This window comes from Nematolebias whitei, chromosome 18 (genome assembly GCF_014905685.2).
Source record: "Nematolebias whitei isolate Nwh7 chromosome 18, NemWhi1, whole genome shotgun sequence".
NCBI classification, from domain to species: Eukaryota; Metazoa; Chordata; class Actinopteri; order Cyprinodontiformes; family Rivulidae; genus Nematolebias; species Nematolebias whitei.
Window position 1 is genome coordinate 18,120,838 of NC_056515.1, and position 5,709 is coordinate 18,126,546.

Sequence of the window (5,709 nt, forward strand, 5' to 3'; positions counted from 1 at the left end):
AACGTTTCGTCTCTCATCCAAGAGACTTCCTCAGTCTGAGGTGCTGTTTTCAGCTCAGTCTCTTAAATAGCACCTTCTCAGGGTGGATCAACCAGTTTTGTTGCTGACAACCAAAACCAGCTGATCACATGCTCAAGAAGGACCATCAGCCTAACAATGGATCATTAGCACACTGATGGCTGTTTACTGTTCACAGAGGGCTGAGTGATACTAGCAATCACAGCATTGTAAGAGGGGGGCAGGTGAACCTGAATGTCCAGAGGACCAGATTGAGCTTTTTTTGATTTTTCTACCTGGATTATTGAGCATGCATCAGGATATCATCAACTCTAGTTAAAATATGTCTATTCAACCTTGTAATGGATCAATATTGAACAATATTTTAACTTCCTGACACCATTTTCAAAACTTGGACCTGAGTGTCGAGACATTTGGAAACATCTCTTGTCTCCTAACATCCATGAACTGACACATTTTAATATTGCAGCAAGAATTTCTTGTTCAAGTTCAGAAGAAGTTGGTTTTCAAAGATTTTTAAGTCCAGTCTGGCTCCTTTGGGAGAGAGAATCTTTCCTGCTGTACTGAACAGTCTTTCAATAAGGTCATGGGTGGAGCATATCTTCTGGATGACTCTTGCGATGGAATACATTTTGGGTGTGTTAGTGGTGCTGTGGGTGCACCCAGCTCAATGACATATATACTAGAATATATGTCATTGGCCCAGCTCTTCTTGAAGGCGGGGCCTAACGTTACCTGCCCACTTTGCAGTGATTCAATGGACCAACTCCCCTCTCACCATTGGTTACTTTCAAAGTAACAAACTTATAAAAAAACACAACATGAATGTAACTTGTAATGCAACACGTTATAGAAATGTAGTGTAGTAGAAAGTACAGATACTTGATGTAAAATTTAGTGAAGTAAAAGTATAAAGTACTCACATTTAACTCTACTTAAGTAAAGTACAGATACATGAAAAATGTACTTAAGTACAGTAACAAAGTATTTGTACTTAGTTAAATCCCACCACTGCCTAGATGGCAGCTCTGCTCCACACAGAGCTCGTAGGGGTGTAAATCACCAGCTTTACTACGATACGATATTATAGTCATTTGTTTGTATAATGATACAATTTTTCTCAACATCAAAGTCTGTCACGATACGATTTCGATTCTATTCGATTCACAAGTCTGCGATCGATATATTGCAATATCAAATGCCCATCTCATTTACATTTAAATAAATTTACAATAACAGTTCAAATATGATTTAACCACTTTATTTCTGTTATTACAAGCACCAGGCATTTAAATAAAACAAACATTTTATTCTTAATTAATGAAAAAATAAAATAAATGACCTGTTCAGTATAGTCTCACATTTCTCATGTTGAAGTGCATTTTTTAAACCAGTTAACTTAAAAGTGTCCTGATTATCTTTCACTTATAAAGAAACACAAATAGATACTGAGTTTACATAACATGACTATCAATGCCGTGTTTCTTCTTCAGGTGAACGGACAAATTTGTTGTTTCCCGAGTATTTGAACTCTCACTGGCACATGTTGCAAACGACATGAGTTCTGTGTGTTGAGCCGTCCTTCTGCTGGAATCAAAATATTTCCACAGAGTTGATTTAAATCCAGCAGGAGAGTGAATTTCATTATCTGTGTTTTCTGCCTCGTCTGCCATGTTGCTGAGGCGGCCGCAGAGCGCAGCCGCGCACGGAAATGGTGACACAGACGTGCCTTGGGAATTTCAAAATAAAAGCGTATTTTAAAGATGACGATATGAATCGATGTTTTAGTTTTGCCACGATATAATTGAATCATTAATCATTTAATCGATATATCGATTTAAATCGATGTTTCACCCCTAGTAGCTCAGTGGTCTGTGGTCGCGTCAAGAAGGGCATCTGGTGTAAAAACAATTGCCAAGTCCTTGTGCGAGTTAGTTCATCGTGGTGACCCCTGAAGAAGGGAGCAGCTGAAAGAAGAAAAATAAAATTAAAAAACAACTTCAACAAAAAAGTTTTGTTGTTTTTTCCAGCGTCTTCAGTGATCTGCTTTAATAGATCTAGAAAATAATAAATATGAACATGTTTAGAGTGAATCTGTGTAAATGAGCAGTCAACACAGAACTGAAACCCATCTAATGAAATAAAACTATATGCTACATTGCTTATTGTTTTAAAAGAAGAAGAGATATGAGCTTTATAAAGTCAAACAATCATGTCTGGTGTTTTGAAAGTTGTGAAAAATTCAGTAATTTCCCTTTAGTTGCAAAAAGTTTGTGCAAGAGTTGCACCACAAGGTGGAGCATGACTTATAGATTCTTCTTCTTTTTTATTATTGCTATTATTATGGGAAGGAAGCTAGAACAATAAAATCTCTCCTGGATTTTTGAACCTCATTAGTGGATAACACTGAGCTGTGTGGTCCTAACATCTCCAGGAGAACCACTTACACAGTTGTTGTTTCGCAGTGTTGACAGTTTATTACCAAAGTAAATGTAATGCATCAATTGTAAATCTTATTTATTTAAATTTAGGCATTTTTAGATTTACTTAGAACTGCAGAGGAAGTGAAAACAGTCCACTTCCTTCAGTCATAATGAATAAGGCAGCACTACAAAGACCTACAGCAGCCAGACTTCTTTCCACTCCTCGCCTCATTGTATCCAAATGAACCCGAGTTCCCTCGCCCTGAAGAGAAACTAAAACCTGCATTCAGCCTCTGTGAACTAGAAATGTCACAGGATTGCACAACTTCTCGCATGCCGTGCCGAAAACGGTCTCGCAGCGCACAGTTACACGTCTTTTGAAGAAGTCGCTCTCGGATGCTTGTTCCTCTCTCTACAGTCGTTGGTCAGCCTCAAGGTTCAGCCGAGACGGAAGGTTTACAGTTTCTGAGAGCGAAAAACTCCCCGAGTTATGACGGTTTCTTACAACACTTCATGTGAACTTATATTAAATGTTGTGAAGAGAAGAGCGAAAGCTACAAAACTACACAAGTCCAATAAAAGTGTAAATCAAGACACTCCAGATGGTCCTCAAACAGAAACATGTTTGTTTCTATCAACAGAAACATGTTAGTTTGGCACTAAAGCTCATTTACATTTTATTTTATTCAATTCTTACATAAGGCATCTCTTATAGTTTATTGTTTTCCTTTTTTTTCCATGAAAGTTTTCAGATATTTTGTTCAAAAATTATAAAAAAGTCAGTATTTTGTTTTTTATTATAAAGGCTCTTTGGTGAAGTAAAAATATATATTTATAGTATTTAAAAAAGGCTAAATATCATACTTTTAGTTTACTGTGCGTACTTGCAATTTTTACATGCGCTTTTTACTTTGATCTAATTAAAATAATAAACTTAAGCGGTAATTTTAACATATATTTTATTATATAACTCATAATAACTTAACTTATATATTTGATCTGTGTGTTAGCAATAATAAAAACACACCACCACCTTATAAATTACTGAGTACTTCGTAACGCTGTTATTACTTGGGTTATAAACACTTAATACTAATAATAAGCTGTTACATCAAATAAAAGGACAACTCTGACCTGTTTGTTGTCAAATGGTGACCCGGCACTTTCCATTCTCACCTTTTACGGGTTCATTTATCATTTAGATTTTAATTATCCAACATTTGTCGGTCAGTGTGTGAGCACTATGAGTATGTGTAGATACAAAGTTTGTTTTAGCATTTAAAAAGTAAAATAACCATTCACTGAAAAAATACATTTATCTGATTTAATTAAAGTACACTACTTAATCTTGCCAAATAATGAGCTTTGTCTTTTTTTATATATATAATTGTTTTTTAACAGGTTTATAAATGCCCAGTAATGCTTAATAATGTGTTTGTACACTCATGGTTAACTGTTCTATAAAGCATTTATCAATCCATAATAAATGGACCCTTATTGTGAAGGATCACTGATTAAAGTGATAAACTTGAACCCTTCTACAGCGTTAGGATTTTAATTTTTGCTGTAATAAAATGCAGCGTTTTTCTTTTACGAATACAAACAAAATGTTTTGTCAAATTAAAAAAGACAAGAAAAATAACCAAAAAAAAAAAAAAGCTGTGAGTTCAAACAGAGACTGTAAATGCATTTCTCTAAACTCAGTTTTAACTTTTCTCTTTTTTTGTTTTTCTCAGTAAAAGAGTCACTCGGTTTATTTCCTGGTGCTCAGCCGGCAAAGTGGTCAGTATGCGAATTTACAAAAAGGAAGTAAAAAGAACTAAAATGTTAAGGAAGTTGTTGAAATGAGGAAGCTTTGGGGCTGTTGTGCACGTTGCTCACAGACTGAAGGTTAATGTGCCTCAGCTGGACACGCCACAGTGAGTCCTCGGCTGCCTCTGCTGCTTTAGGCCGTGGATTTGATGATTTTTGTCGAAGCTGGAGGACTTTTTTTATCTGCTGATGCTGTTTCCATGCTGGCAGCTGGTAATCTGGACCACTAAAAGAACTTAATTGGAGTCAAATCTAACTTCTTTCTTGTTTTTTTTAAAAAAGTAAGTGCCGTGTAATGAAACGCCATTTGTGGCCCAGCTTTAAAAATATTCTGTCACTGCTGATGCACTTTTTAAAAGAAAATCAAACTTTACATTTCTTTGCTGCTTTTGTTCTTGTTTCTTGAATTTATGATGATGTTGAATTAATTAGGGCAGCAAAACAAACATTTTGTGTTTCATTGAAAACCTACTGCATTAGGCATTTTTCTTGTTACGTTTGAACAGATGTGTGTTTCGGACAGAACTTTTGTTAAGTGGTGAAATGAGATGGAGTATAATAAATTAAGTTATGATTTAATTAAAGGAGCGTCTTTAAGACAACAAGCTTTTATTAGTATCATCAAATATTCTTCCCTTAAATTTCTCAAATAAGACTTAACTAAGAACAAAGTTCCAGATGTTGTATATTAATGTGTATACTTATTGTTTTACATCAGATATTTGTTGCGACTCAGCTGAGCCCCTGAAGTCTTTAAACTACACTGTTTATTTAATGTTTTATTTTAACACAGAAACATAAAAGTCCTCTTAATTTGATTATTTTTTATGGTGGAGAAATAGTACTTAAACTTAAAGTTGTTCCTTTGATGAGAAGACATGAGTTTTAGATGTTTTGATCCGCGTGTTGCACAATCTCATGTGCTCAGTGTGTGTGTTGAGGTTAACTATCAGCTACTACCACATCAAACTTTAGCTCAGTGTTTGTAAAACTGACTTGAGTTAGCTCTTTTGAGTTGGCGAATGTTGATTAACTGTGACCGCCATCTTGAATTGCTCCAAAAGTTAATCAGTGAAGGTGAACACCCAACGATCTCTGGGATTCATTAAAATCCGTCCAGTGTCTTATGACATATTTTGCTAACACAGCCGACGAACACAGGCAAATACATAATAGTGATGGTTTGTAAATCTGCTCAGTGGCCAGTTATACACCACAGTTCAGCACAGTAATAGTCATGGCTTGGGTAAATTTAGCTAAAACAGCATTTAGAGATGTTTTCTGCTCATTAAAGGTTATTGCTCTTATTGTTGTTATTAAAAAAAAAAAAGGTTATTACTCTCAGAATTTTAACAAAACTAACATCTGGATAGGTGTTGAATCAAGTCACTCTTTTCATTAGCTCAGCACAGCACACACATTATATACAGTACATTAGACACACACATATATATAT